Genomic DNA, 20,598 nt, shown 5'->3' with positions numbered 1-20,598 from the left:
GCCAGTCAAGAGGTGAAGTCCTGGAAGTGATGAAGTCAGGAGGTGATGAAGTCGCTCAGATTTTCTTTAGCAGGGGATGTCTTAATTCCTCCCTCATTTCTGAAAGAGTTTTGCCGATACAGAATTCTTGGCTGGCATTTTTTCCCTTTCAGCATTTTAAAATATGTTTACCCATTCCCTACTTGTCTCCCAGGTTTCCAGTTCTCACTGGAACACATAATCTACTGAGGCTCCCTTGTTTGTGACATGTTGCTTTTCTCTTGCAGCTTTCACAATTCTCTTTTTATCTTTGATTATATCATGGCATAGTGCGGGTCTATTTGGAGTCCATTGGACATTTTGAGCATATATTCATGTCTTTCATTAAATTTGGGAAATTTTCAGCTGCCATTATTTCTTTGAATATTCTCTTTGTCCCTTTCTCTCTTCTCCTCTGGGACTCCTAAAAATATATATATTGGTATCCTTGATAGTCCCCTACAGCTTCCTCAGGCTCCATTCACTTTTCTTCATTCTTTCTTCTTTCTGCTCCTCAGAGCAGATTGTTTCAATTGTCTTATCTTCAAGTTTAAGTTCTTCTGCAAGATCCAATCTGCAATTGAACCCTTCTATGGGAATTTTTATTCTTTTACTATGGACTTCAGCTCTATTTGGTTTCTTTTATCATTTCCATTTCTCCATTAGTACTCTCTTTGTGCCCAGCTATTGCATTTTCCTGATTTCCTTTAGTTTATTGTCTATGCTCTCCCTTAGTATTTGAACATATTTAGGACCATTTTAAAAAAGTCTTTGGGATGTCCCAGGTCTAGTTCTTCTCTTTGATGGCTCCTTTGCCTGAGCCATCACTACCCATTTCTTTGTATGGCTTGTAATCTTTTGCTGAAACCTAGATATTTTAATATTTTAGTGTATTATTGCTGGAATTTAGACTCTAAGGTGTTCCTTAAGCTTGTATCTAACTAGTATTATGACCAAGCTTTCCTTTAATATCAGGAGATAACAAAAAACAAACAAACAAAAAACGCTTTTATAGTTTGTGTGAGTGCTCACCCTCAGAGCTTATCCATACGAGTGTGGAGAATACCTTCAGACCAACGTGTATATGCATTCCTGATCCTTTCTGCACAAGTCTCTTGTCTCAGATGCACATTTGGCCCTAGGAATTTCCTGTCTACAGATAGGAATGTCCCCTTTTCCCTGGGAAACAGTTTCCTCACAATTCTAGGCCCTGCTAGTATGCCCTACGGTCAACAATCCCTCACCCCAGCCATCATGACTTGACTGCCCTCCCTCAGCATTCTGTCGGAGAGCTCCATGAACTGCTCTCTACATACAGGGCAAGTTCTGGAATAAGAAGTCCCTCAGGCCACCAGACCGATTGGTCCAGACATAGATGTTTCAAGTATATGCCCAAGGGTTACTCTGCTCCCTCCAGAACCAGGAGTAGAGATCCACACTGGGCCTCAGGGCCTGCTCTGTCCCAGCCAGTGATGGATGGGGCGGGGCCAGCCACAGTGCCACGAGAGTCTACTTTTCATAAGTGGCCTTTTTCTTGAATCAGTGCTCCCCCATTACTTGCAATCTTTTAACTGATTTCTGGAACGTTCAGAAAGATGTTTCTGCTAATTGTTTAAATCTTCCATACTGGGATAGAGCCCTGAAGCAACTCTCTCTGCCATCCTGATCATCCTGTGTGCATTTTTGTGGTGTTTTTTGTTGCTTTTCTTTATTTTATCTTTGCGCATTTTTTAATCAATCTGTTAATTATCTTAAAAAATTCTGTTGGAGTTTGAATTTTGATTAATTTCTGGAGGATTAAATTATTGTTGCATGTGATTGCCCTTCCATAAATATTATAAATTTCTCCATTTATTCAGATTATCATTTATGTCATTTGGCTAATTTTATGGTTTTCTCCATAAGTCTATTTTCTGTTAATTTCTAAGTATTTAGAGATATTTAAAATACTTTTAATTTGTTATCATGCTTATTGCTTTGGCAGAGAACTCCATTACAATGTTTTAAATTAGAAATTATAGCAAAGGAAAATTTTTTGCCTCATTTTTAATTTTCATCAAACATTGTGTGATGTTTACTTGGGTATTTATAGATGCACTTTATCAGCTTAAGGACTTCAATTTTATTTTTCTAGTTTGCTTTGAGTATTGATGTGACTGAATGATGGATTTACTAAATGATTTTTCTGTATTAAATGGTGATTTTCTCTTTTAATGACAATTAATATTATGAATCATATAAAATTTTTTTCATAGTTCAGCTAAAATATGTATGACTGATTGGTTCATGGTAAGTTTTTAAGCTTTTTGTTTTTGTTTTTGCTTTTACTGTTGTGTCACTGACTTTTTTTTTAAAAAAAGATACTTTATTGTCTATTTATTTTCATTAGAGAAGTTAAATGTCTACAAAAAGATCATGCAGAAAATACAAAGTTGCCATATACCTGCCCCCATTTTAACATTTTTCATTAGTCTGGTAACTTTGTTACTGTTGATGAGAGAATATTGTTGTATTTATATTATTAACTATGTCCATAGCTTGCCTTAAGGTTCACTGTTTGTGATGTACAGTTCTATGAGTGTTTGATTTTTAGTTTTTCTTCTAGTAACTTATATACTACGTATTTCCCCTTTTAATGGCGTTTAGATATATAATTTACTGGTGTTAATTACATTCAAAATGTTGCATTATCATCACAATTATACATTACCGAAACTTTTCTGCTCTAAATCCCTACTGCATTCCCTACCCCCACGCCAGCCCCTGGCAACCTGTATTCTAGTTTCTGACTCTGAATTTGCTCATCCTAATTATTTCCTATCAGTGAGATCATACAGTCTCTGTCTTTTTGGGTGTGACTTATTTTACTCAACATGATGTCTTAAAGTTTCATCCACATTGTCACAGGTAACAGAATTTATTCAACTGTGAAGGGAAACAAAGAGCCATTGACTTTTAACTGCTGTGGCCTCAGTGGAATCTTTAAGCATCGGACCATGTGATCTGATTTTAGTGAATGCTGCCAGACACTTAAAACACGGTCCTGCCTCTCTGAATCATCTACAGCACTCTTGGTTCCTACTTGGGAAGACACCTCTGTGGCTCTCTCCTTTTCCCAAGAAAGGGTAAGATGCTGAAGAGTTGACCTGCCTGGCTATTGCTATTGAAGTACCCAATTAATTTTGAGGAAATCTCCCGAACCTGGTCTTCCTTTAGCAGTCATCATCTCCTGTGAATGAACTGTGGTCATCTCTAATTTTTTCCCATCAGTCAAAAAAAGAGGTCCTTCAGCGAATAAAAAATGTGTAAAAATTCTTCCTGTTTTCTCCTGAGTGTTACAGGATTTCTCTCAAAAAAAAAGAGAAATATATATGTGTATTTCTTTCTTTTTTAGAAATTAATAGCAGGAAAGGGAACTAGCAGCATGTACTCAATTTGTTTTGGTTTTTTTTTTTTTTTTTTTTTTTGCATGGACAGGTACTGGGAATTGAACCAGGGTCTCTGGCATGGCAGGCAAACACTCTGCCACTGAGCCACTGAGCCACCATGGCTCAGTCTCAGTTTGCTTGTGAATAAGAACAATGATAGAGTTCAGGAGAGCTGTGAGAATTTTCCACGTGTCTCCGCACATGCCATTCTGCAGACCACGTGGCAAACATCCAATCTCCCCCCAAGTCAGTCTTTACAGTTTCTTTGTTTTTTGTCAAAGTCACATCAATATCACCTCTATTCTCATTCTATTAGCTAGAAGTCAGTAGCATGCCTATTACTGACAGTAAGGGGAGCTAGGAAATGTGCCCTAGTTGCATTTCCAGGAAAAAGGAAAGACAGATTTTGGGGTATACAGCTAGAAATTTTTGCCATAGCTAGTAAGTAGCTGACTTAGAATTTGAACCCAAGTCCTCTGCCTACAAAGCTGTGGGTTGTTTTTTTATTATTATTACACCATAATGCCTCTTGCTAATTACTATATAGAATAAAAAATTAATTTTGGCACAGAAAAAAGACTAACTACTGAATCTTATCAGTAGGTTAGTACCCTAGAGAGGCTGAACCGTAGCTCACTATTGGCACCCTTTATTATTCTCCACCTTGCAAATGACTGCCAGTCTCCCTTCCATCCTCCCAGCTCCCCAGCCACATGCCATGTTTCTATTTTATTTGCAGTGTTCCTGCATCCAAGATCTAAGCTGGAGCCCAGTCCTAAGCCAAGTTCATGAGACTAAGTTTCTCCTTTGGCCTCCACTTTGGGTTCCTTATTGCTCTCTGCCAGAAGGGGAATGCTGCTGCTTCCAAATGGACTCCCAGGATCAGTCTTTGTCTGAATTGTGACCGGAGATTGCCAAGGCCATATGGAAATATGCTTCTCCCACCAAGCGGCGGGCATAGCAGCTAGTGCCAGTCTTCACAAAGTGGACAGGTTCACAGTGCCTCCCATGTTATATTTGAAGACATTTCTAGATGTTGCTTGCAAATCTTAGTTTATGACAAAACCCTGAAAACCTGAACCTTAAAAACCTGAACCTAGAGAGAGTTTGGAAGAGCTGTTCCATTTTAATTTTGCCAGAGTGTAAAGCATACAAACCCTTACACAGATCACCATGAGAATGCTTTATTGCCCTCCAAGATGATTCTACCATGATCTTGTTAAGCTTTTTTTTGTTTGTTTGTTTCAACAAATACCATCATCAGCTATGTTTATGAAGTATTTGAATAAAAAAAATATGGCTCAATCAGTATATTCTTAAATATGGATATTTGCTAACTATGTTACTAAATCTGTCATATTTTCTTTTCTAAAAATGTTGGCTGCCCTTTGAGCCAATCCAGTGGTTATTTCTAGTTGCTTTTGGTATTTCAACTTTTTGTCATTGAAACAGAAATCTCAAACTCCTCTACAGTTTTTACTGAGTGACTACTTATAAGTACATAAGACTTGTATTTCAAGTCAATAAGACTTGAATGCTTTATACTTGTTTTCCTTCCTTCCTAGCAAAACTCTAATTCAGTACATTGATATAGGGAACAAAAATTGGCCTAAATTATTACCTCACAGTGTATGAGGTATGGAAAATGTTAGAATTGTGACTATAAACATATGAGCTCCTTTTTCAATGTGTTATAGTTTGTAAGAGCAGTTCAAGGTAGCAAAATTCTGGATTTCTAGGAGCAATTGCCAATCAACGTACAAAGCGGTGAAATATAGATTGCAAAACCAAGTACTGAAAGGATCTCAAATAAACTATTTATAATGAAGTCTCTTCATGTTCAACATGATACAGGGCAATATTTTACATTTTTTGACATCCATTTAGATACACATGTTATGAAGTATTTTGCATATTTTTTTTTTTAATTTTTTTTTTAACATGGGCAGGCACCGGGAAACGAACCCAGGTCCTCTGGCATGGCAGGCAAGTATTCTTGCCTGCTGAGCCACCATGGCCTATCCTCTTTGCATATTTTTAACCTAAACTGTATCTATGCTACTATTAATATCAGTGGCTGTTGCTCTAGTTCTTCCCTGGTGAATTGGTAATGCTCATGTATCCTCCAGGTGCTTATAATGAGACAGGTGGTATTTTTATGCTGCCACATCCCCCATGGATCTGTAAGTGTTGCTCAATATTTAAGTGACATTTAGTTCAACTTAGTCATTTATGAGGTTGACCTGGGTGTCATATATGAATTACGCAATTGCCCATTCTTTCTTCATCATTATGAAGTATGATCCTATTAAAGAAAAATAATAGACATCTCGTCACATATATCAATTTTAATGTGCTACTGAGGGAGTAAAAACATATTCTCAAAATCAGAGGTTGTGTATTTTTCTTTTTTTATTTTTAACCTTTTATTTGAAATAATTTTAGACTTTCAGGAAAGTTGCAAAAATAGTACAAAAGTTCAGCTAAACTCTTCACCCAACTTCTAAAATTACTTGCTTAAGTAAATAAAGTACAATTATGCCGGCCAGGAAATTAACACTAGTATGATATGATTAATTCAACTACAGAGATGATATGAATCTTACTAGTTTTCCCCAGATGTCTTTTTTCTGTTTCAGAGTTCAATCCGGACCCATTGCTGTGTCTTTCAATCTGCAACAGTTATCATACGTTACTTGTCTTTCATGACCCTGACACTTTTGAAGAGTACTGGTGAGTGATTTTGTGGAACCTCCCTCAATTTGTGTTTCTCTAATGATTTTTTCATGATTCAGTTGAGGGTATTCATTTGAGACCAGAATACCACAAAACTTCTGTTGCACCCTTCTCGTGTCAGAGAAAAGGGATATATGATATTGATATGCCTTACTTCTGGTGACCTTAACTTTTATCAATTAAGGTGGTCTCTGCTGACTTCCTTTATTATAAAGTTACTATTTTTCTCTTTGTAGTTAGAAACTACTTTGGGAGAGGTACTTTCAGTCTATGGAAATATTCTGTTTCTTTTCAAACTAGGGCTGACTAATTCATCATCCATTAGTGGATATTTTACCTGCAATGATTATTACTGTAGTCTTGCACTGGTGATTTTGTGTTTCCCTTATTCCTTCTGCACTTATTAAATGCAATACTCCATTTATTTATGTATTTCACTACTGGTTTTTCTCAGCATGGACTCATGGATCTTGACTTTTTTCTGTGGGTTATAATCCAACCATATTATTTATTTCATTTCTCAGATTACCCCATCTTTGACCGTTGGGAGATTCTTCAGGTGGGCTCCGCTGTCCTTTTTTTTTTTTTTAAAGCTTCGTCATTAGGGAAATTATGTGTTTACAGAGCAATCATGCATAAAATACAGGATTCCCTTATAAAACATCTTATTATTAACACTTTGCATTGGTGTAGAACATTTGTTACTATTGATGAGAGCACATATTTATAACTGAACTCTTAACTATAACCCATGGTTAAACTTAGGGTTCACTCTTTGTATACTGTAGTTCCAAGGACTTTTACAAAGTATTATTGTTACATGTGTACCATCTACCATCTCCTCTTTCAATCATATTCAGCATAGATTTCAGCATTGTTAATTACATTCACAATGTTATGCTACCAACACCACCATTCATTACTAAAACATTTCCATCATTCCAAATAAGAGTCCTGTACATTTTAGTCCTTAAGTTCCCACTTCTATCTCCACCCCATCCCTTGGTAACATATATTATAGATAATTTGTTTACAATATTTGTGTTTCTGTGCCTGGCTTATTTCTCTCAATATGATATCTTCAAGGTTCCTCTATGTTGTTGCATGTATAGGATTTCATTTTTTCTTATGGCTGAGTAGTTCCACTGTATGTATATACTACATTTTATTTCTTCATTCATTAGTTGATGGACATTTGGGTTGCTTCCATCTTTTGGCACTTGTGAAAAATGCCACAATGAATGCTAGTGTGCAAAGATCTGTTTGAGTCCCTGCTTTCAATTCTTCTGGGTATGTACCTAGTAGTGGGCTTGTCAGGTGATACTGTAGTTCTTTACTTAGTTTCCTGAGAAACTACCAAACTGTCTTCCTCAGTGGTTGCACCATTTTACATTGCCACCAGCAATGAATGAGTGTTCTTATTTCTCCACATCCTCTCCAATGTTTGTTGTTTTCCATTTTTAATAGCAACCATTCCAATGGGTGTGAAATGGTATCTGGTGGTTTTGATTTGCATTTCCCTGATGGCTAATGATGAGCATCTTTTCATGTACTTTCCACCCACTTGTATGTCTTCTTTGGGGATATGTCTATCCAAGTCTTTTGCCCAGTTTTAAATTGGCTTGTTAGTCTTTTTATTGTTAAGATGAAGGATTTCTTTATATATTCTAAATATTAAACCTATACTGTATATTTGATTTCCAAATATTTTCTCCCTTCATGTAAGTTACTATTTTGCTTTCTTGATATAATCCTTTGAGGCACGAAGTTTTATATTTCAATGAGGTCTTCACCTAAAAATTTACTTTTCTTTTGTTGTTTGTGTTTTGGTTATAAAATCTAAGGAATCATTGCTTAATACAAGGCCTTAGAGATGCTTCCCTACGTAACCTTCTAGGAGTTTGATAGCTCGGGCTCTTATATTTAGATTTTGATCCATTTTGAGTTGATTTTTTAAAGTGATTTAAGGAAGGGGTCCTGTTTTTTCTTTTTGAAAATGGGTAACGAGTTTCCCCAGCAACATTTGTTGACAAGACACTTTTTTCCCTATTGAGTGGTCTTTGCCCCCTGTTAAAAGTCAACTGATGACAAATGTGAGGGTTGATTTCTGAACTCAGTTCAATTCCATTGGTCTACATGTTTGTCCTTGTGCCAGTACCATGCTGTTTTGATTACTGTGGCTTTGTAATAAATTTTAAAATTGAAAAGTATGAATCTTGCAACTTTGATAAGATTTGGGAACTTTTTGGCTATTATTTCCTCAAAAATGCTTTCTGCCCTCTTTCCTTTCTCTTCTGCTTCTGGGACACTCCTGTCCAAACAAACATGTATGATTGTATTCTTCATGCTATCATTCAATTCTCTGAGACCTTGCTCAGTTTTTTTTTCTTTTTTTTTTTCTATCTGCTCTTTTATCTGTAAGATTTCAATTGTCCTGTCTCTTAGTTCACTGATTCTTTCTTCTGCCTGTTCAAATCTGCTTCTGTATGCCTCTAAGGTATTTTTACTTTTTTTGCATGGGCAGGCACTGGGAAGGAAACCTGAGTCCTCAGCCTGAAAGGTGAGAATTCTGCCACTGAGCCACTGTTGCACCACCCTCTAGGGTGTTTTTGATTTCTTCTATTCTGCCTTTCACTCCCACAAGTTCTGTTTCTTTTTATATTTCAAATTCTTCCTTATGCTCACCCAGGGTCTTCTTAATATGCTTTATCTCTTTAGCCATACTTTCTTTTATCTCCTTGGATTGATTTAGGAGATTTTTTTTTCTTTCAGTTTTTGGTGATTATGTATAAACATTCATCTGCAGCTTTGCATGAGCGTGTATTTACATTTCATACATGTAAGTGCCTAAGAGTAGGATTACTGGGTCATACATAGTCTATAAAGAATTATATAACAATAGAATTTTATAAAATAAACATATGAATATTATATAATAAATTATGTTTATTTTTCTCAAGTTAGTTACCTAAAAATATTATTATTATTATTTTACTTCATTAGAAACTAATGTAGCTAACCTATCACGTTATGAACTTTGCCTTGTTAGCTTTCCTTATTACCAGTATTCTTTTTCTCTTAATTTCAGAATTAAATGCAAAAAATATTTTAACAAAAACACTTAAGTCTTCTAAATCAGTTCTGTTACACTATTATATACTTTTCTTGAGTTCTGAATATAACCACCAATTCATAATTATTCATTCATTATAAATGGAAAGAATAAGTTTAAATAATGGAAATACACATCTGCTACTAAAACCTCATATTGACAGTTGCCTGGTGTTATCTTCACATGTTTAAATTATGTGATCAATTTGAGCAACTAAATAGGAGGGAGAGCAGGAGACAGGGAGAGAGAGGAGGAGAAAGAGAGGAAGAGAGAAAGAGGAGGAAGAAGGGAGGGAAAGAAGAAAGGAAGGGGATAATGGCCTTGAATAATCTACAAACTGCACATTCACATTCAGTCTCTGAGTATCTGTCCCTAGTTGAATGGCTTCAATATATTCACATTTATCAAATAATAAAAGATTGATAACTTTCATAATTATTTATATTTTGTTTTTCTGCTCATCAAGAATTGTGAAAAGTAGAAATGATTTCAACTGTGTTTTAAGTTATGCTTGAAAGAAGATGCCCTAGTTGTGTGGATGCATTCACCAAGTTTGATATTTTTTTAGACTTTTTTTATTGCATAGTATAACATATATACAAAGCAAAGAAATGAAAAAGCAATAGTTTTCACAGCAGTCTTCAACAAGTAGGTACAGGACAGATCCCAAAGTTTGTTGTTGGGCTACCATATGATCCTCTCATAATTTTCCTTCTAGCTGCTCCAGAATATAGGAGGCTAGAGGGCTTAAATACTTTTTTATTATCACAATTGACTTCTTTTTCCTTCTTTTTTTGTGAACAATAAATACAAAAAAAGTTATAAATTTCAAGACACAGCACCACAATTAGTTGTAGAACATATTTCAGACTTTGACATGGGTTAAAATTTCGTTTTAAGTTTTTACTTCTAGCTGCTCTAAAATACTGGAGACTAAAAGAGATATCAATTTAATGATTCAGCATTCATATTCACTTGTTAAGTCCTACCTTCTATGTATAATTCCACCATCACCTTTGATCTTTCCATACCTCTCTTCAGGGTTGTTTGGGCTATGGCAATTCTAAATTTTTCATATTGGAATGGTCTGTCACTAATATGGGGTAGGGATATGGAACTATCTGATGTTCTAGAGAGGCTGGGCTAGGTTTCAGGACTTATCTGGACCAAGGACCCATCTGAAGGTTGTAGGTTTCTGGCAAGTTACTCTAGTGCCTGGAACCCTTGTGGAATCATATATTGCCCTAGGTGTTCTTTAGGATTGGCTGAAATGGTCCTGGTTGGGGGTTGGCAGGTGATGATAGGTAGCAAGATCTACAAAGCTTACATAAGAGCAACCACCAGAGTAGCCTCTTGACTCTATTTAAACTCTTTGCCATTGATACCTTATTAATCACACTTCTTTCCCCCCTTTTGGTCAGGATGTAATTGTTGATCCCACAGTGTCAGGTCTGGATTCATCTTGGGAGTCATCTCCCACATCCCCAAGGAAACTTTCACTCTTGGATGTCATGTCCCACGTAGAGGGGAGGGCAATGATTTCACCTGCAGAGTTGGGCTTAGAGAGAGTGAGGCCACATCTGAGGAACAACAGAGGTCCTCCAGAAGTAACTTTTAGGCATGCCTATAGGTAGTCTAAGCTTCTTGGCTACCTACATAAGCTTCACAAAAGTAAACCTCACGATCAAGGGCATGGCCTATTGATTTGGGTATCCCTAAAGTTTGACACGGTATCAGGGGATTCCCTGATGGTAAGGTTTAATAGTTCCATAGTCTTTCTTCCCCTCAGGGGACTTTGCCAATATTTTTTGATTAGCTGCTTAATGTACTCTAGGATGATTCCAGGCATTACAATAATCTATACAGGATTAAAGGACCTCTTTCTTATTCTGTGCTTCCTATGTTTTAGTTGTTCAAATGAGTTATACAGATAGGTTGAATTAGATTATGCACTACAGAAAATTTCAGTTCCAGATCAAATAAACCTTTCTTCCATTGGTCTCAAAGAGTATGTGTACTTCTAAAAATATAGACACTGTCTTACTTACCATTGTGTTCTGAATTACTTTAACCCCAACCTGTTCGGCTTCATTCTTGTCAAATATCAGGACATATATATAGAACAGCCTCTCAAAATCCAGAAATCATAATCACCACTCTGGACTTAATGTGTCTGCTCTAAAAGCTTATGATCTAGGCCCCTGTTTTCTTATAAGCATTTTCTAAAGGTGACCATACCATTGTAGTTTTTTTGTTTCTGGCTTATTTTGTCTCACCAAATGTCCTACATGCTCATTCACATCATTGCATGCCTCATGACATCATTCCTTTTTGTAGCAGCACAACCTTCGTTCATAAGTACACACCATGGTTCGCCAATCTGCTTCTCCGTCAGCACATCCTTCAGCCACCTGCATTCATCAGGTGTCATGAAGAGGGCCCAAAGTCCACATTCCATCAACATTCTCAATTTTAGACAATTTTATTGTTCCCAAGAGACAGAAAACCAATAAACACACCCTCACCAAAGAGGAAATCTAATCCTCCTCTTAACTCTGTCCCCCACCCCATTATTCACATCTGCTGTTGCTGTGCTAGTGCTGATGGTTTCCTTTCGAACATAGCTCATAGCATGCAATAGCAGTTTTCCTCCTGTACTCTGGACTTAAACACTCTTTATACAAGGATCATACCTTTTTAGTAATTCTTACAAGAATGCATTCATATTTCTAGTATGAGTCAGTGGGACATGTAGGTCTATACAACCCTTTTCAATCTTGTTCATCTTCAATGTGGTAATATTACTTCCAGAACCACTAGACAACCACCTTCACTCCTATCTTTTCCCTTATATCGGAGTTCAACTTCATTCGCTATTTGCTAATGGTTCGTTCACCCATCTCTAGCTTCTATATATCTCCATTCTAGTTTGCTAGCTGCCAGAATGCAATATACCAAAAACAGAATGGCTTTTAAAATGGGGAATTTAATGAGTTGCTGGTTTACAGTTCTAAGGCCGAGAAAATGTCCCAATTAAAACAAATCTATAGAAATGTCCAATCTAAGGCATCCAGGGAAAGATAGGCTGATTCAAGAAGGCTGATATAGTTCAGGATTTCTCTCTCATCTGGAAAGGCACATGGTGAACACAGTCATAGTTTCTGTCTCAGCTGGAAGGGCACATGGCAAGCAAGGCATCATCTGCTACTTTCTCTCCTGGCTTTCTGTTTCATGAAGCTCCCTGGGAGGCATTTTCCTTCTTCATCTCCAAAAGGTCGCTGGCTTGTGGACTCTGCTTCATGGTGCTGCTCTCTCTGAAGCTCTCATTCTCCAAAATATTTCCTCTTTTATAGGACTCCAATAAACCAATCAAGACTCACCCAAATGGGTGGGGACATGCCGTCCCTTAATCCAGTTTAACAACCACTTTTGACTAAGTCACATCATCCAGGGAGATGATCTGATTACAGTTTCAAACATACATATTGAATAGAGATTATTCTACCTTTATGAAATGATATTTTGATTAAAACATGTCTTTTCTAGGGAACATACTTCCTTTCAAACCAGCACAATATCAAAGTCCCTTATATTCTGTATTATAAGCCTCTGATTATACCTTTACACTGTCATAAAAGTGGAATCATACATTATCTGTATGATAATGATACATTATCTGTAGCCTTTTGTGTCTGGCTAATTTCACTCAGAATTATGTCCTTAAGGCTCATCCATCTTGTCATGTGTTTCAGGATGTCATTTTGTCTTATTGCTGCATAATATTCCATCATATATGTATACCACATTTTGTTGATCAACTCATCTGTTGATGGGCATTTGGTTTGTTTCCATCTTTTGGTGGTTGTGAATAATGCTACTATGAACATCAGTGTGAAAATGTTTGTTTGTATCATTGCTTTCAGCTCTTCTGGGTATATGCCAAGTAGCGTTATTGCTGGGTTATAGGGCAACTCAATATTTAGTTTCCTAAGCAACTACCAAACAGTTTTCCATAGGGGCTGCACCATTACATATTCCCACCAACAATGCATAAGTGTCCCAGTTTCTCCACATTCTCTCCGACGTTTATGGTTTCCTGCTTGTCTAATAGCAGCCATTCTTATAGGTGTGAGGTGATATCTCATTGTAGTCTTGATCTGCATTTCCCTTATAGCCAGTGAAAATGAGTATCTCTTCATGTGCTTTTGAGCCATCTGTATTTGCTCTTCAGAAAAATACCTCTATTCATATCTTTAGCCCATTTTATAATTGGGTTGTTTGTTTCTTTTGTTGTTGAATTGTATGATTTCTTTGTATATGCAGGAAATGAAACCTTTGTCTGATGTGTGATTTCCAAATATATTCTCCCATTGAGTTGGCTGCTTCTTCACTTTTTTGACAAAGTCTTTTGAGGTACAGAGGCATTTGATTTTGAGGAGTTCCCATTTATCTATTTTTTCTTTTGTTGCTTGTGCTTTAGGTATAAAGTTTAGGAAGCTACCTCCTATTACTAGGTCTTGCAGTGTTTCCCTACTTTTTCTTCTAGAAGCTTTATGGTGCTAGTTCTTATATTTAGGTGTTTGATCCACTTTGAGTTAATTTTTGTGTAGAGTGTAAGATAGGGGTCCTCTTTCATTCTCTTGGCTATTGATACCCAGTTCTTCCATGCCCGATTTTTGAAAAGACTATTTTACCCCAGCTCAGAGGATTTGGGGGCCTTGTCAAAAATCAGTTGACCATAGATTTGGTGGTCAATTTCTGTACTCTCGATTTGATTCTTAGTCAATGCATCTGTCTTTGTGTCAGTATCATGCTGTTTTGACCACTGCAGTTTATAATAGGGTTCATAGTCAGGGAATGTTATCATCCCACTTCATTCTTTTTAGGATGCTTTTAGCTGTTCGGGGTCTCTTTCCCTTCCAGATGAATTTGGTAGTTAGCTTTTCCAAATCTTCAAAGTAGATTGCTGGAATTTTGATTGGCACTGTGTTGAATCTATAGATCAATTTGGGGAGAATGGACATCTTAACTATATTTAGCCTTCCTATCCATGAGCAGGAAATGTCTGTCTACCTATTTAGATCTCCTTTGATTTCTTTTAGCAATGTTATGCAGTTTTCTATGTATAAATCCTTTATGTCCCTAGTTGAGTTCATTCCTAAGTACTCGATTCTTTTAGTTGCTATTTTGACTGGATTTTTTTTCCATTAACTGACTCCTCAGCTAGGTCATTGCTTGCATAAAGAAATGTTACCTTTTTTTGCACATTAATTTCATATTCCACCACCTTGCTGAATTTGTTTATTAGCTCAAGTAACTTTGCTGTAGATTTCTCAGGATCTTCCAAGTATAGTATCATATTATCTGCAAATAATGAGAGTTTTACTTCTTCCTTTCCAATTTGGATGCTTTTTATTTCTTTGTTCTGCCTGATTGCTCTAGCTAGAACTTCTAGCACAATGTTGAATAATAGTGGTGACAGTGGGCACCCTTGTCTTGTAGCTGATCCTAGGGGAAAGGCTTTCAGTCTCTCTCCATTGAGAATGATGCTGGCTATTGGTTTTTCATATATTCCCTTTATCATATTGAGGTAGTTACCTTTGATTCCTATATTTTGGAGTACTTTTATCAGTAAAAGGATGCTGAATTTTGTCAAATGCTTTTCCACCATCAATTGAAATGATCATGTGACTTTTCCCTTTTGATTTGTTAATGTGCTGTATTACATTAATTGATTTTCTTGTGTTGAACCATCCTTGCATTCTTGGTATAAACCCCACTTGGTCGTGGTTTCTAATTCTTTTAATGTGCTGGTGGATTCGAATTTTTAATATTTTATTGAGAATTTTTGCCTCTATGTTCATTAGGGAGATTGGCCTGTAGTTTTCTTTTCTTATAGCATCTTTACCTTGTTTTGGTATTAAAATGATATTAGTTGCATAAAATCAGCTAATTTAGTTAGGCAGAGTTTCTTTTTCCTCAATATTTTGGAAAAGTTTGAGCAGGATTTGTGTTAGTTCTTTCTGGAACATTTGATAAATTCCCCTGTGAAGCCATCTGGCCCTGAGCTTTTCTTTTGGGAAGATTTTTGATGATTGAATCTCTTTACTTGTGATTGGTTTGTTGAGATCTTCTATTTCTTCCTGAGTCAGTGTAGCTTGTGTATGTGTCTCCAGGCATTTGTCCATTTAATCTAAGTTGTCTAGTCTGTTGGTGTATAGTTGTTCATAGTATCCTGTTATTATTTCTCTTCTTTCTTCAGGGTCTGTGATAACCCCTTCTCATCTCTGATTTTGTTTATTTGCATTCTCTCTCTTTTTTTCTTTGCCAGTCTTACTAATGGCCCATCAATTTTATTAATTTTCTCAAAGAACCAACTTTTGGTTTTATTGATTCTTTCTATTGTTCTTTTGTTCTCCCACTCATTTAGCTCTGCTTTAATCTTTGTTATTTCTCTTCTCTTATTTGCTTTGGGGTTAGTTTGCTGTTTTTTTCTCAAGTTCCTCCAGGTTTGAGGTTATGTCCTCAATTTTTGCTTTGTCTTGTCTTCTAATATAGCCATTTAAGGCAATAAATTTCCCTCTCAGCACATCCATTGCCAAATCCCATAAATTCTGATAAGTTGCATTCTCATTTTCATTCATCTCCAGGTAGTTACTTATTTCTCTAGCAATTTCTTCTTTGAGCCACTGGTTGTTTAAGAGTGTGTTATTTAATATCCATATATTTGTGAATGTTATCATTCTTTGGTGGTGATTGAGATCCAGCTTTATTCCATTGTGATCAGAGAAAGTGCTTTGAATAATTTCAATATTTTAAAATTTATAAAGACCTGTTTTGTGCCCCAGCATATGATCTATCCTGGAGAATGTTCCATGAGAAATAGAGAAGAATATATAACCTTGTGCTTTGGAGTGCAATGACCTATATATGTCTGTTAGGTCTAATTCATTTATCAAGTTATTTAACTTCTCTATTTCCTCATTGATCATCTGTCTGATTATTCTAGTTATAGAGGATCATGGTGTATGAAGTCTCCTACTATTATTGTTGAAACATCTTTCACTCACTTCAGTTTTGCCAATGTCTACCTCATGTACTTTGGAGCTCCTTGATTGGGAGCATAAACATTTGTAATTGTTATATCTTCTTGGTGAGTTGACCCTTTAACTAGTATATAGTGTCCTTCTTTGTCTCTTATGATGTCTTTATATTTAAAGCCTATTTTGTCTGATATTAGTATAGCTAGTCCTGCTTTCTTTTGGTTACAACTTGCATGGAAAATCTTTTTCCATACTTTCACTTTCAATCTATTTGTATCCTTGTGTCTAAGACGAGTCTCTTGTAAGCAGCATATAACTGGATTATGTTTCTTAATCCATTCTGCCAGTCTATATCTTTTCATTGGTAAGTTTAGTCCATTAACATTCAAAGTTATTACTGAAAAGGTGTTTCTTGATTCCACCATCTTATCTTTTTTATTTTATTTGCCAGATCTATATATTCTTTCCCCTCTTTTTCTTTGTATTATTTAAATTACCCTTGGTAGTACTCTTCAATTCTGACCTTTCTTCAGCCCTCCCTCTACTGTCTTTTTTGTTGTTGTTGTTCAGTCAGCAGTACTCCTTTTAGTATTTCTTGTAGAGCTGGTATCTTGTTGACAAATTCTTTCAGAACTTCTTTGTCTATGAAAACTTTAATTTCTCCTTCAGTTCTGAAGGACAATTTGGCTGGGTACAGAATTCTTGGCTGGAAGTCTTTCTTTTTCAGGATCTTGAGTATATCATACCACTGCCTTCTCACCTCCAGGGTGCTTGTTGAGTAGTTTGAACTCAGTCTTATCTGGTTTCACTTGTATGTAGTAGATTGTTTTTCTCTTGCCACTTTGAGGATTTTCTGCTTCTCTTCAACATTTGACAGACAGATTAGTGTGTACCTTGGGGAAGGCCTATTTCGATTTATTCTTGTTTGGAGTTCTTTGGGCTTCTTTCTTCTTGTATATTTATGTCCTTTATGAGGGTTGGGAAGTTTTCCCCCTTTATATCCTCAACTACCTTTCCTAGCCCTTTGCTCCTCTCTTCTCCTTCTGAGACAGCAATGATTCTTATATTTGCATGTTTTGATTTGTCTATCATTTCTCTGAGTTCCAATTCAATTTTTTTCCACCTTTTTTTCCATTTGCTGTTTTGAGTCTTCGAAGTCTATTATCCTGCCCTCTATATCACTTATTCTTTCTTCTGTCTCTTCAAATCTGGTGTTGTGTGCCTTTAGAATGTTTTTTTAATTTGGTCAACAGAGTCTTTAATCTCTGTAATTTCTGCTATTTTTCTATTTATTCTTTCAAATTCCTCTTTGTGCTCTTCTACTGTCTTCTTGATCTCCTTTATGTCATTTGTTATCCCTCTTATTTTATTAAGTAGAGTTGCACGAAATCTTTGAGATGGATTGGCTTTTAATAAAAGGGGATTTATTATATTAGTTCTTCAGAGGAAAGGCAGCTGACTTTCAGCTGAGGTTCTTTCTTACGTGGGGAAGGCTCAGGGTAATCTCTGCTGGCCTTTCCAGGCCTCTGGGTTCCAACAACTTTCCCCGGGGTGATTCCTTTCTGCATCTCCAAAGGTCTAGGCTGAGCTGAAAATGCGTAGATGAGGTATGCCGAGCTGCTTGGGCTGTGCTACGTTGTGTTCTCTCATTTAAGCACCAGCCAATTAAGTCAAACATCATTCATTGCAGCAGGCACGCCTCCTAGCTGACTGCAGATGTAATTAGCAACAGATGAGGTTCACGTACCATTGGCTCATGTCCACAGCAACAGAACTAGGTGCCTTCGCCTGGCCAGGTTGACAACTGAATCTAACTACCGCAGTCCATATAGATATATACATCCTGGCTGAATATTATTCCTATGCACATGCTTTTTTGTAGCCCTATTTTATATTTAGTAATAGACCATGTGTATCTTTTCAGGTCAATAAACACAGAACTACCTCATCATTGTTAATGATAATAGAATATGCCATTATATGAGGTATCATAATTTAGTTTACATTTTTTTCTTACAACACCACAACTTTTTCATTTTAAAATATCATTAAATTAAAATCCATATTCTTTGATAACGTCATGAGAAATAGAAGAAAAACAGGTTAAAGTGTTATAAACCTGCCTTATTTTACATGGATAAAGTATTGTGAAGGGTTGAGAAAATGTTCTATTGCTAAAAACTTAACTAAAATCAGGGTCACAAAACCCAGCAAGCAGCCTGTTATTGCAAAAGAGCCAAACGCTCCTTTTCTGCTTCTGTACCTGCTTGCTTGCTTGCTTACTTGCTTCAGAAACCCCAAGATGTGGTTTATACCTTTAAAAGCCTGCACAAAATCAAGCTGGGGGCTGCACTCTGGTACCCCAGTAGTGGGGACGGAGGGCAGACACCGGCTGGCTAATAAAGACTCCTAATTGGCTTGCAACTTGATATTGTGTGGTCTTTCTGTTGGTGCGCCCCGCTACAGGATCATGACTAAGCTGCAATATGAAACTCTAGTTTCTATAAGTAGAAACCAAATAGTACTGGAATGTTCTCTTTCCAGCAAAGTTCATTTCAAAAACATTTAAAATTGCACATAAAATGGAACTGATTTCTCATTTATTTATTCTGCCCCCCTTTTTCCTTTATAATATGTCTTCAAATTCAAGCATCAGTCTAACATTTTTAAAGGCTCTGTGATGGTTAAGTTTAGGTGTCAGCTTGGCTAGGTTATGGTATCCAGTTGTTTGGTAAAGCAAGGACTGGCCTCATTATTGTTGTCAAAGAATTTCATAGATTTAAAGCATTAATCAGTTGATTGGACTTATGGCTAATTGCATCTACAGTCAACACAGTTAGCAGTGAGAGAAGTTTCTCCATTCAGTCGGTTGGAGGCTTTAAAGGGAGACCTGATATTTCAGCAGTCAGGAAGAATTTCGATCTTAGCTTCAGCCATCAGCTTCTCCTGTGGAATTCATTCAATACTTCATTAGACTTCCAAACTTGTGGCCTGCTCTACAGAGTTCTAACTTGCCAATCCCCGAGGTTGCATGAGCCAAATCCTGTAATAAATCTCTTAATGTTTTTATAAAATAAAAAAAATTACCACCCATAATTGGGTGAGTCACATTCCCATGGATAATTAAAAACCTGCCACCCAGCAATACTGAGTGAGGATTAAAGGACATGGCTTTTCTGGGGTCTACAAATTCAAACCAGCACAGCAATAATGCAGAGGATGATTTCTTTCTGTTGGCTGTCAATAAGTAGAAGATAACTGAGACATGATCTAAATGAAAGGAAGAATTCAGATATGAGACCATCAGAAGTATGTGCTTTAGTCCCCATACTCAGGGAGACAGGTTTTTGGGCCAATAGGCCACCTGCTCTCTTGTTTTAGGCTACCAATAACTCTTTCCTCTTTGAAACTCCAGTGTCTCAGGAATTGGTTATTTGAGGGCATCAGGCAAAAAATTCACCACCTCTGTCTGGTATCAACTGGAGACTTTGGTGGGAACAAAAGGTCTTAAGCAAGGAGGCTGTCCGTCTGAGGTTGGGGCCTTGGTAGAATGGATAAGCGCTTTAACTGAGCCTTTTGTGGCTGCTAAATTTTCTTTAGTCAAAAGGCTTGGCAACCAAGTTTTTCTCTATTCTGTTGGCAGTCCAGACCCTTTTGGCACCTTAAAAAGCTTCCAAGAGAGAAACTGTTTCTAAGTCTGGACATCTGAATGGATGAAGCAAAAACTGGGTCAGAAATTTAGTTCTCAATTTCAGAATGTACTTATACACTCCAAGTAGAAGCCAGGATACTGAATCCTCATTGTGTGGGTTTCTCTACATGACCCTGGCGATCAAGACCCTCATTGCATCTCCTGTATCTCCAGCCCCAGTTTTACTCCTTTACATTTGCAGATTGTTGCAGCTTATACTTGCTATTGAAATGATACCTCAGTCTCCCTTCCTTTCAGCTTTAGACTTGTTACTTGAAATTGGAATGACTTACTCTCTCCTTGTTAAAATCCATAAAAACCTTAAGCTCCCTAGATTCACGGAGATAGAGTTTTGGGCCAATAGACCATCTGCTGTCTTGCTTTGCACCAAGCAATAAACTCCTTCTCTCTTTGAAACTCCAGTGTCTCAGGAAATGATAAATTAAGTGCATTGGACAGAGAGTTCACCCCTTCATCCAATATGATATGCTTGCTGTAGGAGGAGAGGCTCAATCCTAAGAATGTCCCCTGATGATAAAAGCTACTGGCCAATGGGTGATCAGTTAGAGA

The 20,598-nt window shown here is 36.8% G+C and overlaps 1 long non-coding RNA gene across 1 annotated transcript in view; it reads left to right on the top strand.

The window, feature by feature from the left end:
* Positions 1–20,598, top strand: part of LOC143681080 (uncharacterized) — a 109,817-nt gene that overhangs the window by 17,589 nt on the left and 71,630 nt on the right. The window contains exon 2 of the long non-coding RNA XR_013174350.1: positions 6,086–6,179. This is a non-coding gene — a long non-coding RNA (uncharacterized LOC143681080). The remainder of the gene's footprint in view (positions 1–6,085; positions 6,180–20,598) is intronic.

This window comes from Tamandua tetradactyla, chromosome 4 (assembly GCF_023851605.1).
Source record: "Tamandua tetradactyla isolate mTamTet1 chromosome 4, mTamTet1.pri, whole genome shotgun sequence".
Classification (NCBI taxonomy): Eukaryota; Metazoa; Chordata; class Mammalia; order Pilosa; family Myrmecophagidae; genus Tamandua; species Tamandua tetradactyla.
The sequence above is the reverse complement of the archived record's forward strand: the minus strand, read 5'-3'. Positions and strand labels throughout refer to the sequence as shown.